Raw genomic sequence first — 14,428 nt, 5'->3', positions numbered from 1 at the left:
TAATTGATAAATATAAATCCATACATCGGCACTTGGTAGCCGAGTGCAAATAAGACTCGTTGTATGTAAAATTCCGTGCAAGTGGAATAATGCATCATTTGAAAAATTAAGTAGTTGTGACTTGTATCGTTTGAAGAATTCTTTCACCTGTAAAATTCATAATTTTTTTCTGTGTTCCTACCCAAAATTCAATACAACGGGTATTACGACATTTTGGGTAAATATGCTTCTCGAAAAATTTGAGTAGATATTACTCCCTTTTGTTGACATTTGTAAATGAGTATAAAGTACCAAAGACATTGGAAATCTATTCATATTTCATAGTGTATTTATATGTTTAAATGTAAACAAGCATTTTAATGATTATTGAATAAAAAAAAGCATTTTAATGTATTTTACTTACCAACTAGATCCTGATACGGCTCGCTATCTAAAAAACATTTTCTTCATCCTGAGTTTTGGTAAAATTTTTAGTACTCATTCGGGTCGGAAACGCCCACTTAGAAAAGAACGTTCAACGGTGGTCCTTCATTGGTCCAATACGTTGGATCATTGGTCCAATGAAAGTCTAATCAATCGTTCAACGGGAGGCCAACACGGGACCTTCGTTTGCCGATTTTGAAACAGACCGTTGAACCGAATGCCATTTTTTTCGTTCAACAAACCCGGCAGACAGAGGTCCATTGTTGAGCCATTTTTAACATGAGGAGTTGGAGCCCCGTTGGACTAGTTTTACTGCAGAATTTCTGAAGTTTTCTTCACTTATTTGTTTAAACTAACACTACATACCTGCACAATACTTCTACTTCAACAACAAATTGTCTTTCTATGTAAAGGTAACACTTAATTTTCACACTATTTTTGTAAGAGAAAAAACAACAACAAACCGTTCCAGCAAATTTAACGAATGTTTCGTGCAATATGTCGTTCAACGAGCGCTCAAAAATCAACAAAATTGAACGGCCTGCTGAGAGGGCGGGTACAGGTAATTTTTAATCGGGTACGGGTCGGGTACGGGTAAATTTTTTTATTTTTTTGTCGTGAATACGACTTACTTTACTATGGGGCGCCTTTTCAAAATTAACCCTCTGAGAGAGTGATAAGTTTTTGATCGTGAATATCTCGCGTTGTATCTAACGAATCAACAAAATTTTTGCTACATGCCATCGGAAATATGATCACAATTTTATGATAAAATTTTCAGTTGCGTGACATAATCTCAAACAATTCAAAATTAAAATTTTCTGAAATGTTTGGTATAAACAAGTATCAAAGAGGATAATTCATAAGGCGCGTTTGACTTTCTCGTATTTTTAAAGCTCAAAGCTCATAGCTCAGTGATCTGTGAAAGGATTTATATAATCTAACTACCAATAGAATTAAAATTTTTCAACTTAAATGTGTATAGCAACATCATTGAAGTATTTCTACAGTACACTATTTAAAAACCTGTCTCATTTGACCCATGTCAACACCAGCCAATCAGAACGCGTTCTGAGGAAGAGAACAAAATATCTGCTGCTGTATAACAAATTGTTCGAGAAAAATGTTCCGAACAGTGCTTAATATCGTAGTGAGTTCCACAATTTGGTCCTTCTGAAAGGCAGAAATGAATCCCGTACAGCATCCTGATAGTTTCTTTCAATCAAATGCAAATCCAAAATGAAATAATCGACATTAAAATTCTATATGCTGCTATTTTTATAGCCGTTAGGACCGCCTATTAGTCAAAAAGCTACAAACGAAATCACGTAAAAGAAACCTCTTAACAAAAATGCTATCTGTTTGGATTCTATCGCCAATGCGAGCAGATGTATTGTGTATCGTTTGCAAAGCTAGTTTCGCTTCCGACAAGAGCGATTACATCACAGCTGCCAGTTGTTTGCATTGGTGAAAAAACAACGAAAAGAGGACAACTAAAAGTTTCTAAAAGTTTTCTAAAGAACTATTAGGATTTCTTCTTCGCAAATCGAAGGTAAAAAACCTCAGTTTAGTGCAAATCTAGAACTGTTTGATTAGATTTGTGCACTTTTTGCTGTGTGAAATTCACAGTAATCGAGATCAAGTGAAGCCTTCTTTGTTTTTGTGAAAAATGCGAAAAAAGGGAATGCTTGCATAATTTATACAATTGATCAACTAATTGATATTCGGAAGTGTTAAGGAACATGTCAGTTGTTTTCGTATTCACGACATCCAGTTATGTCTCTGACATTACCCACCCGCCTTTTTCGGGTTCGGGTAATTTTTTTTTAATGTTGATCGGGTACGGGTAATTTTTTAAATTTTTAATCGGGTACGGGTAATTTTTTTACTGATCGCTCGGGTACGGGTCGGGTGCGGGTATAAGAATTTCTATACCCGGCCATCTCTAAGAACAGGCATAAAAAAAAACAATCTAACATGACCACAGCTGGCATAATCGTACAGGGAATCATACTGGCCTGGATCGTAAGCCATTCCACAATCAACAAAACACAAACCCCATCATTAACCCGGATCAAAACTAGGAAAAAAGATGCCACTAACAATCAAACCATCTTTACACATTCACAACGAGTCAGGCAAATCTTGAACACCTGACCGAACAGGAAACAAAATCTGAAGCCGAAATAATTAGGCGTCAGACAGTGTAACAGGCAAACCACTCGGTCGCAAAGAGAACCTCAAAAGCGCCTATCGGAGATTCCTATACAATACCACGATGATGCCCCCTACCGGACATCGGATAAAAAGAACAATCCACACAAAACCTCGACCCAACAAGATCATCTGAAGACTTCGAAATCGAATACGAAAGTAATTATCCAGCAAGACGGACCTTTCGCCGAATAACACCGAAAGAAAAAAATGTTCTTATCATGGCATGTAATCTTAACCTCTAAAACCTCAACCCATATCCTACACCTACTCCTTAACAAGATACACCTCGGCGAAAGACCAAACGGTTAAAACCGAGTATAAATAAATATTCATTCATTATTAACTATTTTCCAATACGATTTCTCATTTATATTCTATTGAAAAGTAAATGTAATACGATTGTATATTTTTAATAATCTGCATATTATTAATATATGACAAAGGAGTATTCCTTTCGCTCAACACTATCCAAAACTACTGCGTTTAAAGTATTATGAATAATCTTCTAAGACTATCAAAAAATTAGCTGCTTATAGAATATTGGAAGGCGTATTAGATTCTATCATTGGTGATAGCCTATCATTGGTATATATCAAGTTGTATATTAATATTCTCTAAATATCACTACAATTCCGAGAACATGTTCTCCAATTTTTGCTTCTGAGTTTTGAAGATTACTACTACATCAGGTTGCATAAAATGTTAATTTGTATGTGCTGATAACTAAAACTATGTTTGAAAAACGAATGACTAGCATTGAATCTAGTTTGTACAATTTCACGCAACAGCATAACAATGATCGGTTGGAACAAAATACAACTACTCAATTTAGTAACATTTTGCAATATGATAAACATTTTTATGAAATGACTATCGTCAGTTTTGCTTTGTATTTCATAACAATATAGATGATTTACGAAATTTGGTAAAAATGCAGAATTCTAAAGTAAAACAGTACTGCAAAATCGCTTGATAAAACTGAAATCAACAAATAGAATAGTGGAAACTATTCTAACCTAATAACAGAAGTTTTACTTTACACATTGTTTTTCTTTCAAAAAATAATGAAATTATCATTCAAAATGGATTATTACATGTTATACCAACAAAATTTGATACATTTAACTCTTCGGGTCTCCCATTAGACGCTTGTGCCATGTGATTCACATGAGAATAAAAATAGGAGCAATGTTTATTTACAAAAAAATACGACTCATTTACATATTTTAAATATTCTAATGTTATTTGGTGTAAATATATATATTTATTATGTTTAAGGCAAGTTATTGTTTCCAATATAAATTCTTATTTATAGGTTATTTCAGAAGTACTTGGCATGGTATCTCTATATCAATTTTCTTCTCATCTCCTTAAGTGGTTCGATAATATTTTTTCCTTTTGAATTACTGAGTATTTTATGTTTTAAATACTACTATGAACGCCCTAAGTTTGTAATGCATACTGTTTCGTTGTAATTATTGTCCCTAATTCAATTTCTCAGAAACAAAAAAAAACTTGAAAACAATTAACGTACAAATTCATTTAGTATACTTTGTTCGCTTATTTTTCAGTGTTTCTTAATTTAAGTTTTAGAATAACGTTAATGCCTGTATATTTCAGCAATAAGTTTGTTGCCATTTTCCAAATATAAATCCATCAAACTGCTACTTGCTGTCTTAAAAAACTATTTATGTTTTGTTACTCTTTAACCATTACTAGTAAGTATTTAAGTGTTTATTTGTTTCTGTATAAGGCAATCAGCAACCGATAGTAGTAGTGATAATAATAGTAATAGTATTAGTAATAGTAGTAATGATAATATTGTTAGCACGTACAAATGTATTGGTATCAATAACGGTAATAAGTTCTAATAGTAGTAGTAATAGTAGTAATAGTAATGGCAAATAGTGGACATTCACAGCTCGTCCTGTGGTTCAATTTTGTCTTCGCGAGGTAAAAGAACGAGATATTGACGGTCGATTTCATCCTGACGCTCCATTTCTGCGCGACCCCACGACACTTCCGCCGAATCATGTTCGATAGTAGTAGCTGCAACTGTAGCATCTTGTCTCATCATCATTTCCACTCCGTGACAGTCACTTGCAGTTGCCAGATTCGATAGGCTTCCAATTGGATTAGTGGCAGCCTCATAGTGCCTTTCATTGTAAAGCATCCCGCTTGTGATTGTGTGCGTATTTGGTTGGTATAATCGATCATGCATCATAGTGGAATTAATCGATTGTTCGTATTGCCGATTATCTAAGATGTATGAGCTAGTTATGGTGCTAACAGGGTAATAATGTCGTTCATCACGATATAACGGAACGGGATTTGAAATATTATCTGTCCCCGCGACCAGGCTTGTTTCATACATACGAGTGTCGCGTGATATAATTCCTGGAAACTCGTAGCGCTCATCTCTCGGAACAGGAATGTACTCCGATTGAAAAGTATTGTCTGTTGTAATCACAGTCGTAGCGGCTGTCGCAGGTGCCACGGCTTGAATTGTGGAAGGAACCGGTAATGCTGGTGTCGGCGTAATTGATTGATAATAGCGTTCGTCATCAAAAGTATCTATTATATACATATATTAGGCAAATAAGTAACAGAAAATCGAGAATCAATACATGTTAATTTTTAGAATCCATGCATCCAATAAACCGCAACTCAGCACTGTTATGGTTCTAAATTCGCATATTGACGGACAAAATTGTTCGATCTAAGCACTCCACTAGTTTTAGAACTAAGATGTGGATTCACGAAAAAAAAATTGTGACACAAAATATACCCCTAACTGCTGTCTAATTCTATTTTTTGTGTGGTTGTTTCTCGGAAATTGTCATGTAGCCATGTTTGAATAAGTAATCCGAGTTTTATATTGCACATTCATACCTTGGTGAACTGTTTTATGCGAATAGGGATACTAATTTATAAATATACTAGCGGACCCAGCACACTTCATAGGGCAATAGCATTAGATTAGATTAGGATTGCCACATTTAAATCTATATTAAGTTGACGTAACTGTTTACAAATTCAAAAGGCTATGGTAGTTTATACACAAAGAAAGTTTTTGATTTTATTCAAGTTTGAAAAAAAAATCTTGACAAAATTTTTTAGTGATGTTTTTGAAAATATAAACAATATGGGCTAGGAATCATTACACCACTAGGTGGATTGAAGAAATTTTTAAGAAGGATTTAAATCTAGAAACAGTATTTATGTCAAATGACCGATCATAACACCCACATAAACGAACAGATATTTGACATACGCACAGTGGGGCAAAATTGACCAAAATCTAGACCATCTTTTTGGAGGCATGATACAGCTGACCACAAAACATTTTTTTGGTCAAAATTTGAATTTTTGAGCGGTTAGTGGAATGAAACTAAACCGTCTTAAGAAAAGAAATGTTAAGTTCCTTTGGATTCCACTTATGAAAACATACGTTCACTATTAGGTTAGTATCATAACGAAATAGTTTTATCATAAGTGGAATCCAAAGGAACCTATCATTTCTTTTCTTAAGACGGTTTACTTTTCTGGTGTTAAATGGTCAGTAAAATTATGTAAAAAAGTCTAACAAATCTGATGTAAAAAACGTGCTTAATCCACCTAGCAGTGAGATGATACCTTTTTTATATATCCGCATGTGGTTTTTGCATGAATATTCTTCGGTGTTTCAGTTTTCATGACATTATTCTAATGTCCGTCGTTTTAAGTGGCAATTAGAGATTCTAATCACTCATTACTCTGTAATGTTGAAACTGCAAATCGGATCGAATTTGAATCTAAAAGTGTAACAATCGATTAAACATTCCATGACATGTCGAAGTAATTTCCACTTTAGAGTTTAGGGTAATTTAAGGTACTTCCAGAGCCGGTATTCAGGAACCAGCATAACCCAAACCGATTCGTATGACCATATGACGAATAAATTGCAATATTTTTGAGTCCAACTTTAAAGTTTTTCGGGATTGTCATCTTCTATATCGCTTTGAATTTTAAAAATTCATCATCCTACAATTCCAGAATCGGAAGTCAGAATTGCATAAAATTGGATTTATTTTAATTTTAACTTTTGTTTCGATTTGACTTTTTTTGAGAAAACGATTGAGCTTTGAGAAACGATTCGATACTGGAACAGGAGTTAGAAATTCGGTGTAGCCGAAGTCAGACAAATTCACCTGAGTAGTAGTTTCAAAATGTTTGAAAATCAATGTAGACATCTTTGAGGAATCGTAGTGCGAATTAAATTTTTGGGTGCCTTCCGAAACAAAATCTGAATACAACCAAAAATGAAATAAGTTTATTTGGTTATCGACAATCCAAATCTGCTAACCCGATAAACCTGATCAATTTATGTGAAATAGACATTTTTATACTAATCACCCTGTATCTCCGAAACTGGAAGTTGGATCTGACTGAAAAACAAGATGTTTTATAGAATCTTAAAACTTTTCATTTGAATCTTAGATAATTCTTGGATTTCATTTGAATCTTAGATCGGGTCAGTCATCTACGAGAAAAATGAGCTACTCAGTTTTAATTTGGTTTCACATATCATCCTGCAGCTCCGGAACCAGAGGTCGAAACCAAACATAATTCAGGAACCTTGTTTGGGAGCATACCACTTTTTATATGAATCTGAGTTTGTAGAATATGGTTGAGTCATCTCCGAAAATAATTGAGTGAAATTATTTGTCACACACGCATTTGCTAATCTCGACGAACTGATTCGAATGGAATATGGCTGTTATGTTCTTCCAGCATTTATTGCTGTTAATAGTTTAAATCAATATAATTATGGAATTGCTTTCAACTCGAAAATTCTGCCATCATCTGATTTACATATGGCATATTCGAACGATTATGTTGCCAAAAACGAACCGTGCTAAAATCGGTCCGAGGCAAAATATCATGCTGTACACAGTCTTTTGGGTACTTAGAAACAAATGTATGTAACAGTATAAAAAATCGTATTTTATGTTGCTCCCAAGCATTTCTTTGTCAGACAGCGCTCAGAACTACTACTACTGAAATAGGGGAAAAAGTCGCTTACACAAAAATTTCGATATCTCCGTTAAAAATGTACGGATTTTAACAAAGTAATTCGAATTCTATACCTATTTTTTATTTTTATAAAAAAGGTAAAAAGTGTAACAAATCGATTGCATATAGTTTTAATGACAGCAAAAAACTCGTTGTACCGTTTAACCCAATTCCTTTCTAGTTATAATATACAGTTGAAATATGATCTACAATCCAAAAGCAGATCCAATACGATCTATCAATATTCGTTCACAATACGTACAAAACATCTATGATCCAATCAAACACAATGAGAATGACAGTACTAGCCTGTTTAACCCGTTTTACCCCAATACATATCAAAAGTCGTATTTCTGGTTAAACTCTCTTCCGCATACCGAAAGTAGGCTTATTGCGGTTGATTAAAATCGATTGATATTACGAAAAGGGACCTGAAGATAAGACTACAAATGAATTTAATGACCGCACGAATCTTGTGATCCCGTTTTACCCCAATTTATTTCATAAGTCGTATTTCTGGTTAAACTTTTTTTCGCACACCGAAAACAGACTGACTGCAGTTGGCTTAAAACGATTGATATTACGAAGAAAGGCCTAGAAATAAAATTATATAAGACTCAATGACTGCACGAATCATGTTATACCGTTTTACACCATTTTTTTTAATTGATCCATTTAATAAATATTATCTACTATCTATTGAATTCAGAAGTAGATCCAATACGAACTATCAATATTGGTCCATATAACGTGAAAAACTTCAATGATCCAAATACATCGTTTAATCCGCTTTATCTAATTTTTTACTTGTTACCCTCTTTTCTAATATAAATACTTCGATGGGAGAAAGGGCTGTATCCTCATCATTGCTCTTCGACGACGACGATCACAATCAGCCTGCTTTCGGTATGCGAAAGAAAGTTTAATCAGATATACGACTTATGAAATAAATTGGAGTAAAACGGTATAACAAGATTCGCGCGGTCATTGAATCCATTTTTAATCTTATTTTTATGTCTTTCTTCGCAATATCAATCCGTTTTAATCATGGCGGGGAGGAGGGGTATACAGTGTAAATGATGAAAAAAATAAATGTCCAAATGTTTTGCATGTTTTGCATGTCATATAAATCATGATTTGCGGTGTCCACTGTATCTCAGCGCAGACTTATCAGAAGTGAATAAATCAAAGCAGCAAAGTTAGAGTAGAAGTTTGTTTGATTTTTTTTATTTTTTGAATTTTTGGTGGTTGTTTAAAGTGAAAACTACGATTTTTCACGAAAAAAATCCACCATTTTGTAGCTGTTAAATCTCCCCAAAGTAACAAACAACGAAAAGGAGAATATTGGGGTCTGGTTTTTTATATGTAGAAAGTGTGTGCAAAATTTGAACAAAATTGGTGCAGCAGTTTTTTAATGACGATGGACACGGACTTTCAAAACCTACTTTCGAGAAAAACGCGTTTTGAGTTTTTTGTATATAAAATCTATTGGGGTTCGTGAGGTCATTGAATCTATTTGTAATCTTATTTTTAGGTCTTTTTTCGTAACATCAATCGATTTCCATCAACCGCAATCAGCCTGCTTTCGAAATACGAAAAAAATAGTTCACTCAGATATACAACTTATGACATAAATTGGGGTTAAACAGGTTAGTACTGTCATTCACATTATGTGTACTTGGATCACTGAAGTTTTTTACGTAATATGGACCAATATTGGTAGGTCATATTGGATCTGCTTCGGGATTTTAAATCTGAATTCAACGTAGAATTATATTTGTGGCAAAATTGGGGTAAAACGATGTAGCGGTCAATACTATAAAAACCTTACGTTTCGATTGAAAAAAATAATTTTTTTCAGAGTTTCACAGTGAGTTTTCGAAATAAAGTCAAACAAAAAGAGAAATTGGAGCAAAACGAGTATGCGGATCTTCTATCATAAATCGATTCTACGGAAAAAATTAATAAGAAATACTAACTTTGAAAATATTTGCTTAGGTTTTTATTAAATTGTTGTTAATCCGCAAGCATCCAGCGAGCGACAAGCTACCTGCTTCGTTGACGGCTGGCTGCCGACTAGAATTAAATTGAAAGATTGCATATATTTATAGATTTCCTTTTGTGCGAACGTTCATGCGATGCAGAAGGGAACAATACATTTTATTGCATGACGTAAATACTCCCTATACCGAACAAAGCAGATCTGCTACTATATAAAATTTTAGGTACAGACCAACGATCGAAACCGTCGGCCGTGCACGAAAAATCAATAGTATGACATTATTTGCCTTGCTGTGGTTGGTTAGTGAAAACATAGGTGGATTCTATCCAATTTTTCAAAAGTATGCTATTGAAACACTGAAAAACGTTACCATACATGTCTAAGTTAAATGTTTCTGAATCGATTTGTAGTTATATTATATAAATCCATCCAGCAGCTGAATTATTAGCGTTCAAAATTATGGCAAAATATCTAACGCGGCCATGCCAAAACATTGCAAGTCTAAAATTAAATTCAAGTATAACATTGATGCTGAGTGTCATTTTGGGTGACATATTGCGGTAAAGGACCATGTGATGTACTTGGTGGTAATTTAAAGTGAGAGCTTGACAAACTACTTAAACATTCTACATCACAAATGCCAAACAATTATATGAGTGGACTAAACAGAGACGTTCATTCACGACTATGTATTTTTGTTAGTGTTGCAAAAATAATACGAACGAAGCACGGCCGAATAAAGTACACTTTCGTTTCAATTTCCAAAATCACAATCCACATCAAACTGTTTTCGAATGACGATGCACTTTGTACTCCTACGATCATCAAAAATGTAAACCTCAATTATCTTTAATAATTATTCATATATATTATTTACATATACGCTACAGAAGGCCTCCAAACCCTTGTGGAACAAAGATTACTCAGATGCTAAACACGCGAAACAAAATGCTTTCAAGGCATTTTTAAAACGAGGAGGAGAACCACCTCAGAATTTTGAAAAATTCTCGATTTTAGAAACCATGTACAAAAACATACTTCGGGCCAAGAAATGCAGCTATTGGAGACATTTTGTCGAAGGTTTGTCAAGAGAAAACTCAATGAGCGCTCTTTGGAATACGGCCAGACGAAAAAGGAATCCTAACGTAGGATATGAGAGTTAGGAATACTCGAACCGATGCATATTTGATTTTGCGAGGAAACTTTGTCCAGATTATGTTCCTCCGCAGAGCATTATTTGGGAGGCTTGTCCAAACAATGATTCCATTGATAGCCCCTTTTCAATAATGGAATTTTCCTAGTACTCATGTCTTGTAACAATAACGCTGCTGGGTTGGACAGAATTAAATTCAACTTGGTGAAGAATCTGCCCGATTTCGCAAAAAGACGTTTGTTGTAATTGTTCAAAAAGTTTCTTGAACAAAATATTGTTCCACCTGACTGGAGGCAAATAAAAGTTAACGCCATTCAAAAGCCGGGGAAACCAGCTTCCAATCACAACTCATATATACCCATTGCAATGTTGTCCTGCATCAGAAAATTGTTCGAAAAAATTATTCTTCGACGTCTCGAAACTTGGGTCGAGACGAACGGTTTGTTGTCAGATACTAAGTTTGGCTTCCGTAGATATAAAGGGACGAATGATTGCTTGCATTACATTCGTCTGACATCCAAATTGCCTTCGCTCAAAAACAACAATTGGGGGATGATGACGTGGTTTCAGTTACTGGACCCAAAGCTATTGATCTGCAAAACCATTGCAAGATACCTTAGATAACTTGTCCGTTTGGGCTGTTTATATGGGTATCGAATTCTCTGCGGAGAAAACAAGGCTGGTCGTCTTTTAAAGAAATCATGATCCCGCGCAGCTTCAGCTTCATATGATGGAAAGAATGATCCAACAGGTTTTGACTTTCAAATACCTCGGGGTGTGGTTTGATTCCAAATTCACATGGGGAGGACACATTAGGTATCTGATAACAAAATTCCAACAAAGAGTAAATTTTCTTCGAACAATAACAGGATCTTGGTGGGGTGCTCATCCGGAAGATCTAATAAAATTGTATCAGACACATGAAATATGGATGCGCTTGTTTTCGTTTCGCTGCAAACTCTCATATTATCAAACTTGAGCGTATCGTTGTATCGAATTGCCTTAGGTTGCATGCATTTGACACATACAATGAGTCTCGAAGTTCTGGCGGGAGTTCTTCCATTGAAAAATCATTTTTGGGATCTTTCATCGCGACTGCTAATAAGATATGAGGTACTGAATCCCCTGGTTATTAGTAACTTCGAAAGACTAGTCGCGCTTCAATCTCAAACAAGATTTATGACAGTATATTTTAACCATATGTCACAGGAAATCAACCCTTCAAGATATATTCCTATCAGTGTAAGCCTCCTAAATGTTCCTGATTCAACGATATTTTTCTACACATCCATGCTGCGCGAAGTGCGTGGAATCCCGGAACACCTACGCTCGATGGAAATCCCAAAAACATTTTCAAGTAAGTTCAAGCATATTGACTCTGAGAAAATGTTTTACACGGACGGATCACGAATTGAAGAGGCTACTGGGTTTGGTATGTTCAACAATAATGATTCAGTCTCATTTAGGCTTCAAGAACCTGCATCTGTTTATATAGCAGGGTTAGCATCAGTTCATTATAGCTTGACTGTAATCGTCACATTATATCCAAACTATTATTTTCTCTTCACAGAGAGCCTGAGTGCAATTGAAGCCATTCGCTAAAACGTTGCTAGCAAAAATGAACCGTTTTTCTTGGGCAAAATGAAACAGTGCCTGAACGACATATTGAATAATAATTATCAAATCACAATAGTTTGGATTCCAGCTCATTGCTCCATTCCAGGCAATGAAAGAACCAATATTTTAGCCAAACGTGGTGCTATTGTGGGTGAAATTTATGAGAGACCGATTGGTTTCAACGAATTCTATAGCGCGTCTCGCCAAAGAACACTTGCCAGCTGGCTAACTTCTTGGGACAGAGATGATCTGGGTCGGTGGATACACTCAATTATCCCTAAAATGTCGACAAAGGCATGGTTCAGGGGGCTGGATGTGAGTAGGGACTTCATTCGTGTGATGTCCAGCAGAGGCTTTCCAGCAGTACTGCTTTTCAATGACAGCCGCCACAAGACAGCATGGACTGTTTGAGCGCGAAGTTGAAAGCCACAGTCTACAGTACATGTGAAGCATATGCCGAACTGTAATGGCAACAGCGCTCGCATGCCTAAATGAATGCTGTCACTGAGACAGTTTTTACTTCCAGTTCGATAAGAGTATTCTATCCGAAGAGTAGTCAAACAGAACGGGCTGTTAGTATCCTGTTTCTTTATGTTCGCTCATTCGCATAAAATATTACGGCGACAGCCTTTGAAAATCGATGACATCCTTTGATTTTTAGGGAATTACTGTAACGAAGGGCTGTCACGAGCCGGCTGTCTCATAAATGTCTCTTGAAACAATAAACCAGCTGTTTCTGGAGACGAGCTGTGGTTCAAAGTGCGCTCGCACTATTTCGGCTGCCTCAATGAAACGGTGCTAGTGCATTACGATTACGTTGTTGGAATTACTCTTGCACGAAACATTAGGGTTTCATTACACATTACCATTTTGAAATGGAGAAATTGTTTTAGATTTATATATGCTGTCGGCGAAGGCAATGAGTTTTAATATCTAGCGAATATTGAAAAATAAACATTGATTTTTGTGTAACGGTTCATATATTTGAAATTCTAAAGTATCGATCCTTAATACTTCCTTCTTATTCCTTCGAAAATGTCTTATGCACACTTATTCTGAATATCGACGTTTTGATTTTTCGATCGAATCGTAGCTACCTTCCACAACTATTTAATTATTTGGTGTTTTTAACGTCACTCCACCAATTGTCGGCACACTTTGGTACGTACAGCGTGCCTCACCGATTTCGTTGAAATTTTAGAATACGATAGTCTAATAGTCTAATAAGATGTTTGGTGGAAAGCAGGTCGCCCCATAATACGGCTTCCACTCATATCCACCTAACAACAAGATAATCGGCCACGTTAAGCTAACGCAAATGAGCCCAATAAAAATTTTATTATAAAAAAAAAAGATGTTTGGTGTACTTTGAATATTATTCGACCATAAAATTGAATAGGAAACTTTTACAATATTCTTATAAGTTAACAGGTGCTTTCAGCTTTTCGATCAAAGTGTTAAAAAAATACAATGAAAACATTATTTTTCCCAAAAACATAAATTTTTTTGGTTTACCCAAAACTTGTTACAAATTTAGTATTTTCAATCGATTTCTTGTTTTTTTTTCACTTAAGAATCAATCAACTAATAGCTTAAATTTATTTAAAATAGCTTAAATTTAGTTGTTCATTTAATATTCACATAGTTTTTGCCAGCAGTTTAAGGAATGAGAGTATGAAAACATTAAGTTTCAAACTTGTTACTACCTTTGAGAACCGATGTTCAATAAACCGCTTTTGTTTTCATACATTTCACAAAAATAAGTTTTCAATCTTTTTTTTTTGGAACTCAGTGCCTATTAATATAGCTTCATCGAGGTCTTTCCCTTTGCTCTCAATGCAAGTTTCTATGTACTCTCCGGACCTTGTAATTGAGTTCTTTTTCGTTGAGGTGGCAGAACTTTTAGTAACTTTTAGTACAAGGTCCGCACCCATGAAGTTGATTCGGAGAGCCCTTAGATG

At 35.1% G+C, this 14,428-nt stretch overlaps 1 protein-coding gene across 1 annotated transcript in view; it reads right to left on the bottom strand.

Moving 5' to 3' along the window:
- Positions 1 to 3,034: 3,034 nt before the first annotated feature.
- The window catches only part of LOC131440608 (uncharacterized), a 43,970-nt gene continuing 32,576 nt past the window's right edge, over positions 3,035 to 14,428 (bottom strand). The window contains exon 5 of the mRNA XM_058612043.1: positions 3,035 to 14,428. This exon is cut by the window's right edge and continues 19,176 nt beyond it. The gene's annotated coding sequence lies outside the window, so the exon portion shown is untranslated.

This window comes from Malaya genurostris, chromosome 1 (assembly GCF_030247185.1).
Source record: "Malaya genurostris strain Urasoe2022 chromosome 1, Malgen_1.1, whole genome shotgun sequence".
Classification (NCBI taxonomy): domain Eukaryota; kingdom Metazoa; phylum Arthropoda; class Insecta; order Diptera; family Culicidae; genus Malaya; species Malaya genurostris.
Note: the sequence above shows the minus strand (reverse complement) of the source record. Positions and strands in the feature narration are given on the sequence as shown.